Genomic DNA, 16,676 nt, shown 5'->3' on the forward strand with positions numbered 1-16,676 from the left:
ACAACTCGTAAATATTTTAAAGTAATCATTGGTTAAGACTCACATTTACGGAATTTCAGGGTTTTAGTACAAATATAAAGTTTTTTTTTTTTTAGTAAATTAACTTATCTCTTAAATTATTGTGAATCCTTAACTGTAATTGGCAATTGACGATCAAACACACGTTCGATGATAGAATGAATCTCAAATGCATAGAATAGTTTAGTCGAGTTGCCTCAGGGTTAAACCTTTATTGGCGAGGGCTGTTTGCGATTGCGTTGGTATTGCATTATTGCTTAATAAACTATAAACCCGCCAGGGATAAGAGTTGCAATGTTATTAGGTTATTGAAAATAATTTTTAATGTACCCTTTATTGCTCAGGGGAAATGTATGTGACCCAAGTCTTAATAATATTGTTTACTTTACAAATAGTTACATTACGAATGCATGCATTTCGAAATTGATATTACTTAAATATATACTTACTAATTTATAGAACTGAAGATTTTGTTTGTATTCTTGATTGATTTCGATTTATGACGATTCAAGGGATATCGGAAATATTTTTGCGTTGGATAGCTCATTTATTGAAAAAGTTTATGAACTATATAACATTATCTTTCCTAATGTAATCGTGATACATTTCATTATTTTATTTACAAAAATGTATTTAAATGTCTAAGTTTCTTATCTACTAAAATTGATTAATATTCTGGACTAAAATTTTACAATAGCGTTCCATAATAGAGATGAATCTTATCATGGGATGGCTGTCTTAATACCATCAAACCAGCTTAGGAATCCACAAATTAAGGTGTATTTTAAAACGAAGCTGTTTGCTTGATTCTGTAATCCTTTTAGTAGACATCGTAGCCCAAGGTGAGAGTGCAATAAACCTGGGCGCCGCGCCTCTCTGATAATGGTCAAGTTTGAGATCAACGGTAATGTGCCCAAGGGGTTTCTGAAAAATTTTTTTACGTGGAGGTGAAATTGCTATAAGGGTACCTGGGCAATTGTTACGATTAAGAAAGATCTGCTAGTATATACTAAATTTACTTGAAATCACTCGTGAAATTATTAAAAAAATTAAATTAAAAATCGTGCAATATTGGCTGGAGAACCAGTTCTATCCGGTTTTATGGGTTGTTTGAGCTACTTTACATTTTATGATTATTAATAAAATTGGAAATAAAGATAATATCAAGGAATTGTAGGATGGTAATATATTGTCTTGGATTGGGCCTTGCCAATTCATCGATAGGATAAATAGTCCGTCTGTAGGACTTAGTTTCGGTTTGATTGATGAGGTATTTAGCCTTTGTTATGGAATATGTGTGAATAGTGCATTTGCGTGTAAAATTCATATCAACTAACACAATAAAACAAAACTAACTAAAACAATAATAGTTTCCTTACTTTATATCTGGTTGAATTTCATGCGATAAATTCAAGTATCTCGATGTTTTCCTCCATAAGTGAGCATTTAAGATAAATCCTCAATAGTACTACTTTGGATTTAAATTTACTATCATCAAAAAATATATTTTGATGACATCCGTGGTCAAGTAGTGTGTACACCGGTTTTCATGGGTACGCCACTCCGAGGTCCCGGGTTCGATTCTCGGCCGAGACGATGTAGAAAATGTTCATTAGTTTTCTGTGTTGTCTTGGGTCTGGGTGTTTGTGGTACCGTCGTCACTTCTGATTTTCCATAACACAAGTGCTTTAGCTACTTACATTGGGAACAGAGTAATATACGTGATGTTGTCCAATATTTATTTATTTATATTTATATACACATTCTTGTAAGCTATCTCTGTTCTGACGAGTAAAACAGTGAATTCAATTTCACTAATATATAATAAACTATTTTATATAATAGAACTACATCTAAAATAAAAGCGAGACAATAATATACATAAGGCTATTAAGGCAGAAACTATTTATGATGGTTAAGACCGCATTACAAAGTAAATAAACGGGCAACATCAGTTTGCGACCATTGGTCACGCTCACGGCCCCGTATATTATACTAGCAGAGAACCAATTAGAGTTGTTTAGGGTTGGTCGGGTCTTAGTATTTATCGCTAATTGTTAATCGATACGATAAGACAGGATTTAGGATTCAAGAACGAACGAGAAGACATATTTTTATGAGAACAATTTGTGTAGCAGTTACGTATGCTATTGTTTATTTTATTAATTGCTTTGTTACATTATTTTTTTAAATGAACCAATAATATCTGTTCTTTCCGTTAAATTTTTATCTTTATAAGGTACTCAATATCTGCTTTATAGTAAATATAGGTATGATATTATATACTAGTAGGTATATAATGTTGTAATTATTTAAAGAAATAAATTATATACTCGTATATATTATATCCCAAGGAAGGAAAATTGTATGGTAGTCCGTCATTTTTTAAGTTAGAAACATGAAACTTTATTTTTGGAATACTGATTAAAATTGAGTAGATACATATTTAAGCGTTTCTGGATATTCTACCCTAAGGGGTGAATTACAAACCAATGTGGCATACAAATAGGTCTTAAATTAACGTAATATTTTAAGTTAATCTATAAATATATTCAACTTCCACGCGAGCAAAGCCCCAGTCAACAGCTAGTCTTTTTATATATGCGTATACCATGACCCAAAAACGTTCTCCGTACTGTATGCAAGTGTATACATATATTACGATAGCAAGGTTATGTTAACGACCTTCGTAATAAATATGTTTGGTTTGAAATAACTCACTATACGATAAGTATTAATGTGTACGAATAATAATTTGTATCTTTGGCGATTTTATAATAATTAAAAAAATCTACCTTCAATCTAATACGGTGGATGGTAAGTGGTCACAGGAAAAGAGTAGCTCTAATTTCCCTGTTTCAAGAAAACGACGTTCAAGATAGATACATTTCAGTAACCAATCCTTGGTATTTGTACTTCATTTAGTTTTATAATCATACGATCCAATTAATTTACCATAAGGAATTAATATGATATCATAAGACACTCGTTACACAATTGTATTCACATTGAAATGATATACAAAGATGAAAAGATGCAAATTCCTTCGGTGTAAGCATAGCAAATCACACTTGGGTCTGGTTAAATCACGCACGGCTACACGACATATCCCGCATGCCTTACGAATAATCCAGAATATTCCTCTCGAAGATTTTCTTCAAAATTCCACACGAGAATTGTCTCGCAAATGGCACATTGCGAATTAGGGGATTTAGCGAACACAACCGAAGGTATTATTAGGTGTATGTATTCAAATACGTAATGCTGGAAGCCTACGAATACGCACCAGGTGATTTTGTAGCTGATCCATGATCGTGGTAGAGGAATTTATGATGTAATTTATTTGGGATACGGTTCTTTATCGGTTGTATTATGTTATTGTTGAAACAGTTGGATTTCATTTGAAATGTAGTTGGATATTGTAAGTTGGTTGCATTGCAAAATAACAGTAGCGCGTAATCTTATTGCATCGATATCACGATACTACACGCGGTCAAATTTGTGATCTGATATACTTCTTAATGTCCCAGATTTTCATGTCTATTATATTCCTTAAAAACATTGAAATATTTATTAATATTAATTTAACAATAACTGTATGAAATATACTTTATACATGTTTTTTAAACACTATGAAAATGTTATTTTTAGGTTTTTAATTTTTTTTAGACGTCGGAACTTGTAATACGAAAATAGATTCTTTAATTTACTGCAGTCAATAAGTGTTACAATTATATACTAACTATGGCATTTTCAAAAGCACTGCTTAAATTAAAAGTCATTGTTTCGTTAAATACGTGAATAATGTTTTAGGTTTTTATATATATACTAGCTGTGCCCGCGACTTCGTTCGCGTAGTTGTCGGAAACACTATCATGATTATCGTTTGATTGCTCACGTTGGTTTTTGTTATTATAATCGTCAATAAGATTTAATAATATGTTTTACAGTACTTTAGCGTAGATTATATTTTTAGTTTTATTTTCTTGTGGTAGAAGAACATACTGATTTTGCCGGCAACCCGATCTTGACAACGCGACATATAGTTGGCCGTGTGAAAAGCAGTCTTGACGTAAATCGATTCCTACGTGTTTAAATGTTTGGCGCTGTGATTTATTAATGGTTACGGCAAAAGATAACTTAATGGGAAATTGAATTCTTTTAAAATTAAAAGGTAAATCATTTGGAATCATTGGGATGCGAGGTATAAGCACTGTTTGACCAACTGCCGGACCAGTCAAAACTGTTGCAACGATCACGTTATTGCGAAGGAATTTTACTTGAAGGCGGGTCCCGTTACATAAATTTGGTGGTTTAAGATTTCTGAGTAAAATTATCGCAGCACCTATTTTTAACTTCACGGAATGTGGTGGAAGGCCGCTCGGGTTTAAAGAATTGAGAAACTCTTGTGGGTAATGGACAGCATCTTCTTGATCCATTACATTATCAATAGATGTGTAGGTAGTTATATCGCCTGGAAGTTTGGTTAAAATTAGGTCGTTAATTTCGTCAACGCTACTATTTCTCGCCGCCAATATTGCCCTTTGACACATCCATTGGTAATCTTTATTTTCTATTTCGACGATATTAGGGTAAACTTTTGATATTAAATCCTCTATGCTAGTCACTTTTTCTCCTAAATCGCGATCAATTTCAATTTTATTTTCAGAATGAGGTACTTTTCCATCTCCTATTAAAAGTAACTTTGAAGGAAAATTTGTACTTCCTCCCCCCAAATGTGCTCTCATATTCGTAGATAGTTTTAAGGTATGGACAAATGTCCATAACGGTGAACTTTTAAGGCAAGACCTTACAATGTCTGCTCTAGTTCCTCTTAAAATTACCGGTAAAGTTTGTCTAAATAAATTACCAACATCTGTGTTTTTATTGCTTATTGTTATACGGTCAATTATGACAACCCTTTTCTTAAACATAAAAGAAATATTGTACAATAGTATCCGATTGCGAATATTTTTTTTGTTAACAATTCGATGCAGGTGTATCGACATCTGGATGTAAGACAAAAGAAAAAGTCAATTGTAAATAAATAAATCACAAACAAAATTCATACTCTGCCAAAACAAACAAAACGTTCAACAGGAAATGTAATAGTAAATCTGAATGACTTTTCTTTGTCTTGGATTAGGAGAAAAGTTCATGAATTGTAATACTTGACGGTAGACATGTTTGCTTAAACACTCAATTTTGATTCCAATTTTCTGTCATTATATAGGACCACTATGTACGTATAGGGTTTAAAAAAACATCAAGAAGTGTATTTATCGATAGACCAGATTTACAAATTTAGAGTATATCATATATTTACAAACCTACCTTGGCTGACACCGCCTCCAAAAATAACAATAATTTTAACTATAATATATTATCGTAATAACTTTGCTGACTTTTAAATAGTCTAAATATTTTTAATTTCATTTTACATAGTATAAATCTAAAAAATATTGTGATCATTGTTTATTATTCATAGGTTTGTGTTAAGTTAGATTTAAAGTGGGTAGGTACATACTTATCTCCTTGCGTGGAAACACAGAACGTACCTACATATTGGTAAGTAGAATAAGTTACTTGATTATTAAGTTGTAGAATAATAAGCAATTATTTTTTACTTTTTAGAGCATATTATTTTTTTTCTCTTTTGAAGTCGGTTTTTTTTTGTCAAAATTTTTGTTTCTAAAAGATTCGGCCGAGTATCGCTAACGTGCTCCTTAGAATTGTTCCGTTCCCTTCCGTACCGTTACTTTGTCATGGATCCTATGCTCAGAACCTTACCAAACTTTCACCATAGTACCCTTGAAGTATATCCTTTATAATAAAAAAAGAATCATTAAAATTGGTTGGCACAATTTTGAGTTATTCACCTATTTATCGCGCACATACATAATGCACATTTAAGACTTATATCGTTTTCATAGGGATACCATCATCGTAACAGGATAAAATTAAAATGGGGCCCCACGGGAAGCACTACCTTTCAAACAAAAAAAAATTATCAAAATCCAGTGAAAAGTTATGAGGTAACAGACATATAAAAAAAAAATACAGACGAATTGATAACCTCCTCCTTTTTGAAGTCGGTTGAAAACAAACAATATTAACTTAAACGTAATAAGATAAACAAACCGAACAATAAGAAGTTTAGATTGTTTCTCCTTTGGTGTTATTATTTCATAAGGTGATTATAGTACAACCGTGTTGAATATGCTTGAACGTAATAGAAATTACTTGAAATATTGAACTACTAATTTATTTGTGTAGTCATTTTAAACGATATTCACCTATTTGCTTATTTGCATAATTTATTTTCTCGGTGATGATTAATCTGCATCGGTGAAAGTATCGCTCGCCATTTTGAACTTTTTTACGTGTGTAATGTAATGTTTATACCTTATTTATACCGTGAAACGTTTGAATTGTTTACTTGCAAAGTACGAAGGAATGTTCATTGAAATTTTATCTTATATCGTAAGTTAAAACTACAGCAGATTATGATTTAAATGTAACCGATTTTAAACGATAAAAAATAATGAGCAAATAAGCTGATAACAAAACCTAATTTTGATAAATAATTTAACTATTAAGAATGTTAATTTTTTTAAGTCGTTATGTGCATTGCTACTTCGCAGAACTACACCGCGGGTGAGAGTGGCGAGCGCGGCGGCGGGGCTGACCCGCCTCCCCCTCAGCCGCCGTCGCGCCCCGCCTGCTAGCACACTCTTAACAAATAGACATATAGTGTCACGGACTTTTTTATTATTATTAAAAGAGGAATATATCTTTCATACACATTTTTTGAGTAACTTAAAACGTTTATGCTGCGCACGCATCGAAAGTCCATAAATGTGAATAATTTTCCCCGTTTTTGCAACATTTCTCACTGTCGCTGCGCTCCTATTGGTCGCAGCGTAATGTTATATAGCCTAAAGCCTTCCTCTATAATTGGACTATTCAACAAAAAAAGAATTTTTCAAATCGGACCAGTAGTTCCTGAGATTAGCGCGTTTAAACAAACAAACAAACAAACTCTTCCGCTTTATATATTAGTATAGATATATATATGTCTACCTGTTGGTAGACCTTTGTGCAAGCCAGTCTAGGTATCTGATACTACCTACTCATGATATATTCTACCGCCAAATAGGAAAACTTACTATTCTTGTGTTCCGGTTCGAACAGTGCTTGAGCCTAAACAAGAGAATAGAGGGAAAGGGAAATATATACAGGAAAGTGTAAACAGATATTGTGAAAATATTTTTTGTTTGTGATGATAAAGCCTTAGATAGTTCAATGGTTAGAGTGAAATGAAATGACCATCTCAAGTGCCACCGATCAGCGTGCATCGAGATACCACAAATTCTAAGTTGTGCTCACAAAGACAAGCAACTGCCCGGCCTCGCTTACAGTACTTGTAACTGTACAAGGGACTTCAAATAGCTTGAAGCGAGTATAGATATAAAAGTTTTTTCTTTCCTTCTCATATGCGGAGAAAAATACGATATCTATTTTTAATTAAATTCATCTCACGAATAATATTCTTCAATTCATGTATTAAATATTTTTTCGTATTAAATAGTATTTTTTTAAGCTTAATTTATTTATAGAACACACACTAACATAGAACTTCTTTAATTCTTGAACAAAATACTATAATTTTTATTGGTAAAAATTATTCGATTTCCGAATCTGCTGATTCTAAAAAAGCTTTAAATGAAACAAACCTTTTAAATTAAACAAATACAAGCCTTTAAAAGATCTTTCATCTCGACGAATGAAAACTGGAACTAACCTCGAAGGGAACAAACTAAAATTTGTCGTTCAAGAAACATTATAGTAATAACTGAAGATCTATTATTTTAAGACATTTTCAAGAAAAATATTTAGCTCAAGTTTTAGAATGCAATAAGGAATACATAAAGAAATATACTTGTTTACTTAATAAACTAACTTTAACCGAATACACTCGTCTGAACTGAAAATCATTGTCAGACGATAGCAACGTGCATATTATTTAATAAAGCACGTTAATTTAAATTAAACAATTCTCTTACGAAAAATAATTGAGTATAAGTATATTATATTTCTTAAAGATAAAGAAACATACAGTTTGATTAGCTATTTCAATTGGTTAGATTTGTTGTTCTCATTTCCACAAAATTAAAACTTTTGTTAATAGAAAATCAGATTATAGTTACTTCATGGCTATTTGTAGTATGTCTGGACCGCTCCAGACCTGATGGATTTAATAATTCAAACCGTCTCGCTTCGAGGACTGGTCACTGTGGACGTTTTACTTTGCATCACGTTTGTGATATTAATAATAGCAATCACCCACGTAGCACATTTTAATAAGCCTAAAATTAACTTTTAATATAATGTATTTTTAATTGAAAGGCTTAAAAAATTATATTCTATAACCTTAACATGACCACGTATGCCATCGAGATAATGGGATTTTATTAAAATAAACTATTTAGGATATTTAAAGGCATATTTTACAGATAACTGCAAATATACTTAAAGAGCTTAATAATGTACAATATAATAAATATGTATAATATATATATTATAGAAGATATTATAAATATATATATGTATTTAGCTGTTGTGCAATACGGATTTTAAATATATATATTTTGTATGTGTTATACGATACAGTAAAATCGTAAAAGCTCAATAACAACTATGAATATTTCCATCGTTTTAGTTACGGTTATTACAACACAACATAACAGGAACATTCGTTTTTTTAGAAAAAATTAGTGAGTATAGCAAGCAAACGTTTATAGACATAGTAGTTAGTTTTTCCTGAGCTTAGTTGGATCTTCATGAACTGGACTATACATGCAATATTATCGCTGTTTCTTTGGGACACATCTTATGTTACCCGACTCGAAGCAAACTAGTAATTTATCGCAATATGCTTTTCACGTAATAAATTTAAAAATATATTTATTAACATCTTATAAATTAACAAATAAAAAACATATTTTATAAGTATTCAAATTGTAAGTATTAATATTCAAATTAATAATAAAACGAAATAATAAGTTCCTAAATTAATAGATCGAGGCTTAAAAGAGTCGGCCATGGATTGCCTAAAATATTCAATGTATCCCTTAATAATGAAATCTATACTTCACGCTAAGACCACTGAACCAATTTAAATGAAATCGGTCGGAGAAGAACATCATTATAATCATCATCAAAAATATATATTTTTTAATTAAGCTATTTGTTTCTGCAGCTATTAAATAATAAGCTCCATTCTTCTAAAATGTTCAAAGTAAATTCATAAAACATTATATAAAATATGTTACACTTTAAGTATATAGTATAAAGTGGATAAACATTGAAAAAGGCCACAATACAAAGCCAGATATCATACTTTGTTAGTTTACTGAAACGTTTCGAAATATGTAAAAATTTTCAATTCTTTGTGAATCTAAACAGGCTGATGGGTGAATCTCGTAAACAAAAGATACGAAACATGAATCGCGCTCGATGCGATGTTTGCAGCTCAAAAGACTCCATCTAGGCACATTACATCTGTGTATTGGAATAAAGCAAATAGCGGCGAGGCTCTCTATATGCATGTAAATCTGCCCGAGGCCGCGATACTCAATACGGATTGAAACGAACGGGAGCTTAACATTTTTATTGGATACAATGCTCTTACACCGGCATCGCTCGGTAGAGGATTAACGAAGAAATATGATAGCGCTAACAGCAATCGGCGTAGTTTTTACTCTTTTTCATGATAACTGCCTTGTTGGTTTTTGAGATTTGACGCGGTGGCTGAAATTAGTTTAAGAGTCCTTATTAGTATACGGAAGGATCGAGTGCAAAATTTATGTAAGTAAAACATCCATATTCATACTTAGTACGATTATGTATGGCTTCAAAGCTATAAGGCTTATATAAAGATGAACTGGACGAGATATGATACGTGCAAGTAGGTAGTGAGATTTTAGGTAAGGATAGTATTATGAAAACATATTGATATTAGTTTAAGGAATATCCTACGTTACATTTGCTAATTTTTAGTTATTATTTTATAAGAAAAAAAGGTATTCAATCGATTAAACAGAAAGTTGTTTTATTCTTTAGTTATACATATGTATATTTATGTTATACTAAGTATTGTAAAAAAGGGATAATATTTCGTAAGACGGTGGTGGGTTGCAACGAAGTTTCTTTCGCTATGTATGACGTATTAAATAACAGATGCAATGTAAAAAATAACAACGTTTGAGAATAACAAAATGATAACAAATAAAATTGTTATTAAAACAAAAATTATATTCGTTCGTAAAATTAACAGAAAAAATAAATTTAAATAAAGTTATATTGAACTCTAAGAGAAATTATTTTCAAAAATTTTTGTTTTTTTTTGTGTTGAGGCATATGAGCCGAGACGGTCCAGGGGTTAGAACGCCTGCATCTTAACCGATGATTTCGGGTTCAAACCCAGGCAGGCACCACTGAATTTAATGTGCTTAATTTGTGTTTATAATTCATCTCGTGCTCGGCAGTGAAGGAAAACATCGTGAGGAAACCTGCATGTGTCTAATTTCAACGAAATTCTGCCACATGTGTATTCCACCAACCCGCATTGGAGCAGCGTGGTGGAATATACTCCAAACCTTCTCCTCAAAGGGAGAGGAGGCCTTAGTCCAGCTGTGGGAAAGTTACAGGCAGCTAATGAGGCATCGATTACCATAATTACAAATTTAAACGCGTAAGCATGACACTATTTAATATGCAAAAGCCACATATTTTTTTAAACGTATATAGACTTTGAAATATGTATTTGGATTGTTTTTATAAACCTGGAACAAACAATATTATACAATAATAAACTCTATTTAGCCATTATTAAAGCATAATTCTTGATGTGACGCACGATACATTGATTACACGTTTATAATACTCATATCCTAAATAAGTCCATAAGATCCTCGTCTTATTGCCTCCACTGCAGCCGAGAGAGTTAGATCATATTTCGCACAGAGGACCGGAATTTAGATTAAACGGGGAAATACCATGATTTGTACAGTAGCTATTGATTCGTAGATACTTAAATCCTTAATATAAATTTATTAATAATACAAAATAAAGTAATTTCAGTCCGTATTCCACGTATCTATAAAAACAGCATCCGCTTTTGTAAGTGAAGGCTAAAAATATCTTCATATGCTAATTTATGGTTCGAACGCGATTCAAACGATCTATGCATGTCTATGAATCTGAAAGTAAGAAGACGATTAGCTCGGGAATATAAATGTATTCAATAAAATCGAATTGAATCAGCCACTTGAATTCCAATTCGATGTTTTGTATGCAAGAAAAAGATATTGGACTTTGAAAATCACTTGATATAACTTATTTCCTGAATATTCAAATAAGTTAATACAGTTTAATATAGCGGACGAAATTTTAAAGTTAAATTTTCGTATTTATTATTTTATCTTTACTATTGGGATATATACGACTAATATGATAATTATGGTTAGACCTCATTGCTGGAAAATAACGTAAACAAAAAATATTCTTTTATTTTCATAAAATAAAACGCCTTATGATTAATAATCAGTTACGACTATATCCAGGGCTTTTGCCATTGCTCAGTACGAAGTATATATAACCAATCCTTTAAGTATGTAAATAAACACCTGTGGGAATAGTGTATTTAGCTGTTGGTAGTGTTCTGTGCAGGTTCATATGATTGTTCTGCTAAAATATAATTTTCTTATTGCTGTGTTCCGGTTCAAAAGTAAGCCTCACACCAAAGCGCTGTCAACTGTGAGATGAACCCTAAATTCCTCTTGTATATAATAACATTAATATGTATTGACATTATAACAATCTTAAGTTTATATATTCATGTAATAAAATCTTGTAGAGGAAATATTTGTAAATAAAATAATATTACAAGGCCAGTATGCTGATGGGCCGTTCCCCAATTCTAGATTACATCATTACTTGTATTATTTTTTTAGGTAACAATGCGGATGCTAGTTGAGTCTCTTCAGCGATGCATACCTGCCAAAACTTAGTTGACAGACTAAACTATCTTTGTACAAACACTTTTTTTATCTCACTGGAAAAAGGCATTTACGTGTTTCCCCTACTTACTCGTAAGTAGGAAGTTGTGCATGTGGAACTTACTGATTCTGACGGTGCTTGAATACCCCCCACAACTCCAGTGGTAGCCACTTTTTACGGGACGTCATGCGATCGCTTGCGCATCCTACCCGGCTATATACTACTGGCTTGCGGTTCTAGAGCGGTTTCCGGGGTCCAGAGAACCTCCTGTCCTGGCGACGCTTCCGTTAGAAAGAAAAGGTGCGAAATAGGCCTGGTGGCTATAACCTGTAATTATTTTTAGCGAGTTTTAAATATTTACAATAAACTATACTAACCTACAAAATTGTACTATTGTAAATATATATATTTTTTCATTTGTTAACACATCAAAGCGTTTATTCAATAATTTACTAAATCATTCATAATTTGGACAGACAATTTTCTATTCAACTTCTTAACAAACTCTTGTCTTGCACATGGTAGTAGATTAAATATAATATTACTCTGCCAAACATCTAAGTAAAATTATGAAATACTATTTAAACATTATATTTTCATTATTGATGTTTAGTTTAAAATGAAATATGTGCAAAATACATTAAAACTTTCCGAGTTATTGGTCTATCAACATTATTTTGGTCCATTAGTCAACTTTGTTTAATAATTAATTTCAATTTATTGTTTATGGAACTAAAGCTTTCTGAAAAGGGGTTGAAACTAATTCTTGGTTATAATATTGAATATTTAATTAAAGTGATTGTAGTTGTAGTGATTTTGGATTTTTTATTATTTTAGCATATGAATAGTTGCTAAAATATCTAATAATGTTAATTATAATAATTACTCAATATTAAATGTATTGCCTTGTTTAAATTGTAATTATAGATATAATATACATATATTCATACAATTATTTAAGATTTAAAAAATCAGTGGCCTTAAAATGGGTAGTTTGACATAGTAATGTTTTTATTTAATGACGACGAAGAAAATTTTATAAGAACAATTGGGACGTATATAATTATTTATTGGTTTTTAAATACTAACTTTAATATCTAGTTAGTTACTTATGTTGAGACGGTTTTCATACCTTAATAGGTTTTCCTGTTCTTGCGTTGACTGAAATTAACTTAATAATTGACTTTTAATAGTTACTAAATATAGGTCACCATCTTCTGTATATATAAAATAACATGTCCTGACTGACTGATTCATCATCGCCGAGCGCAAACTATTAAAGTTAGGGCCATGAAATTTGGCGAGTAGGGTTGTTTTATTGAGTAGACACCCACTAAGGAAGGAATTTTGGAAATTCTGCTTATAAGGGGGTGAAATAGGGGTTGAAAGTTTGTATCGAAGTCCTTCATTTTTTATGATAGAAACATGAAACTTTATTTTGGGGATACTGATTAAAAATGAATAGATACACATTTAAGCGTTTCTGGATATTTTACCCTAAGTGGTGAAATACACATCAAAGTGGTGTACAAAAAGTGGTACAAGTAAATTCAACTTCCACGCTAGCAAAACCCCGGGCAACAGCTAGTCTTATATAATATTAAAAAATAACGAATAAGTGATACGACTTCTACATTAATATACAATTTTTACAATATACCTGTATTATGTGTTATGGACAAATCAACAACAATGTGTGTTTAATATCAATCTATATGTTAATTGTAATATATTTATATATTTTAACAAGACACCGTTTCAAATATAAGTGATGTCTATACTCCTACATATATTTAATTAGCAATCATCCCACGCGAAGATATTGCCTCTCTGTTAGATGTTTCCGACATATTTAATATATTTTATAGAACAATTACGAAACTCACAAATTCATTTATTCATTAAAAATAATGATAACTTATAATTACTTTAAAACAGAAAAAAACAAAACTGTAACTAAACATCTTTCATTTCGGTTATAGAGCCTTTTTGTGTGTCATTTCTAGTTGATTATTTATTCATAGATCTATGAATAGTTTTCTAACTTAGTTGAGTTTAGAGTCGTATATTTCAATTCGTTTTATTCGGATCTGCGTTAGACTACTGGGTAGTTGGCAGGATGCCATTATTATTAGCAAAAAATGTTGTATAGTTAAATTCAGGTCTATTTGCTTTTTTATAAATTATTATATTTTATATTTATATAGTATTGTTATAAATGTAAAAATGACACAGTACGCATATTTTTAATTTGAGGTTTTTAATAATATTTTGTATACATAAAATAATTTTTGAAAGTAAGAAAATAATGTAGATGCATTGTTGATAAGAAGTAAATACGTACTTACATAAAATAATTAATACAACTTGAAAATGTTTTTATTTGCTTATGTATGTATATTTATTAATATCATTTGAATAGCAAATCACATTTTTTTATAATATTTTTAAATAAATTTAAAAGTACTTAAACAAAAAAAAACTAAATACGTTTTCAAACTTTATATTAAAAAACTGTGGCATAACCAAAACGTCATATAAAATAATACAAAGTTTTAAATATAATAAAAAAATAATATTTTAAGGTTTTAATCTTACTTTCAGACACTTTGATAACTAATATAATAAGATTGCTTAAAGTTTCATTATTCAAAATAAATCAAGTTAAATACAATAGTTGTACAACACTATTGAACACAACGTGCAACTACGAGTATACCTTTGTACTAAAATAATTAAACAAGTCTTAAAGCAGAGATTAAGAATACTTAGTAACATTTGACTTGAATCATAATAATATGCTAAAATAATAAGCGATATAAACCTAAAACTGCATGATGATAACGCTTAAACGTTTTAGCAATAATTACGTTACGAGTAAAGGTTATTTGATTACAGTCGAACTGACAATAATAAACTTATAAATACTTCTTAAAAATAAAGACTTATGATCCGAAGCATTCTTTGCAAGTCTTGGATTTTTATTCTATAATAATGTTAAATTATACTTTAATATAATCGGTCGTGTAACAAGTAAAAATTCAATTTAATCGGTGTGTGTTATGAAAATATGGGAAACTCTTGTTTCCATATTTCAGATCATATGGCATCTTGGCTGTCCCAAACGATGTAAAATACGCGCCTCATGGGAAATTTATTCGCGGTAGACGACCGTAAGCCTCTATAATGTGCCTTCGATGTCCTATTTCTACCACGGAATTAGTATGAAAATATATTTTTCTAAACCGAGCTCTAGGGATGAGATTGCTTTGCAATTATTTCCTTTGATATCGGTAGGTATAACCGTGATGTCATTGGACTGAATTCAAAGGGAAGTTAGAGGGAAGTTATGTTGCAAACTGATGTCTTGGGTAAGGATATAGCGGGGTATGGGTATGCTGCCGTAACACACTCGAAGAACCCGAGATGACAAAACTCACTACTGGTGTTGAGTTTGAGTATTTGTGGGCTAAAGGAGGATATATTTTTTTTCCTCTATATAAACTAACTTTCAACACGCTTCCATATAATGAAAGAACTGCACCCCAAGTATTAAAAAGCCATTTTACCCTAAAATGTAAAAAATGTAATAGCAAAAAAAATTTTTAGTATTTGTTTTATGTAAACTTTTCTTTGAAAGCAATTATATCGACGTTGTTAACAACATAAATTTGTAGCTGGAAAATATTATGGAATTGTTGCAAAAAAAAACTGTATACGTTACTTTGACTTTGTATAAAATAAAACATCGCGAGTCTTGATTTGATTACTTTAGTAATAAATCTCAATATGCGTTTTCAAAATTGAACTGCATCTATTGGCGAGCGAGCAGGTGCGGTCTAGTTCCCAATTCTCACGTGTGTGTCGGGGCCGAAAGGATTGGATTGGATGTTGTTTGAAAAAATAGCACTCTTTGTGATACGTGGCAACTAACAGTGCGGACGTGGTATCCAATGCCATGATTTCAATCGATGCTAATAAAATATTTATATAACGAGTTGTATGAACGTTATATATATTTTTTTGGTATTTTGACGACCTCCGTGGTCGAGTAGTGTGTACACCGGTTTTCACGGGTGTGCCACTCCGAGGTCCCGGGATCGATTCCCGGCCGAGTCGATGTAGAAAAAGTTCATTAGTTTTCTATGTTGTCTCGGGTCTGGGTGTTTGTGGTGCCGTCGTTACTTCTGATTTCCATAACACAAGTGCTTTAGCTACTTACATTGGGATCAGAGTAATGTATGTGATGATGTATAATATTTATTCATTTATTTATTTATATTTATTTTAGGAAAACAGTTCTATTACTTACAGTACAGTGAAATGGCAGAAATCGTCACATTAGGAAAAAGTTGTATACCTCATCCAGTCTACCTTTCTCAGTCTCTCTCTTTCTATCTTTATAAGATGTTATTTAAACTTACTTTTTGTTATAGTTTTAATTCACGATTTTAATAATAATTTTGTCATTTTCATTTTAATTATTCACAAATGCTATTAATTTATTTTATTGTGTCTGTTATTTAATACATTATATATTTTAGTGAAATCAACTACGTTCTAACCGGGTCACCACAAATTAAGTTTTTGTTTTA

This window comes from Vanessa tameamea, chromosome 3 (assembly GCF_037043105.1).
Source record: "Vanessa tameamea isolate UH-Manoa-2023 chromosome 3, ilVanTame1 primary haplotype, whole genome shotgun sequence".
Taxonomy (NCBI): Eukaryota; Metazoa; Arthropoda; class Insecta; order Lepidoptera; family Nymphalidae; genus Vanessa; species Vanessa tameamea.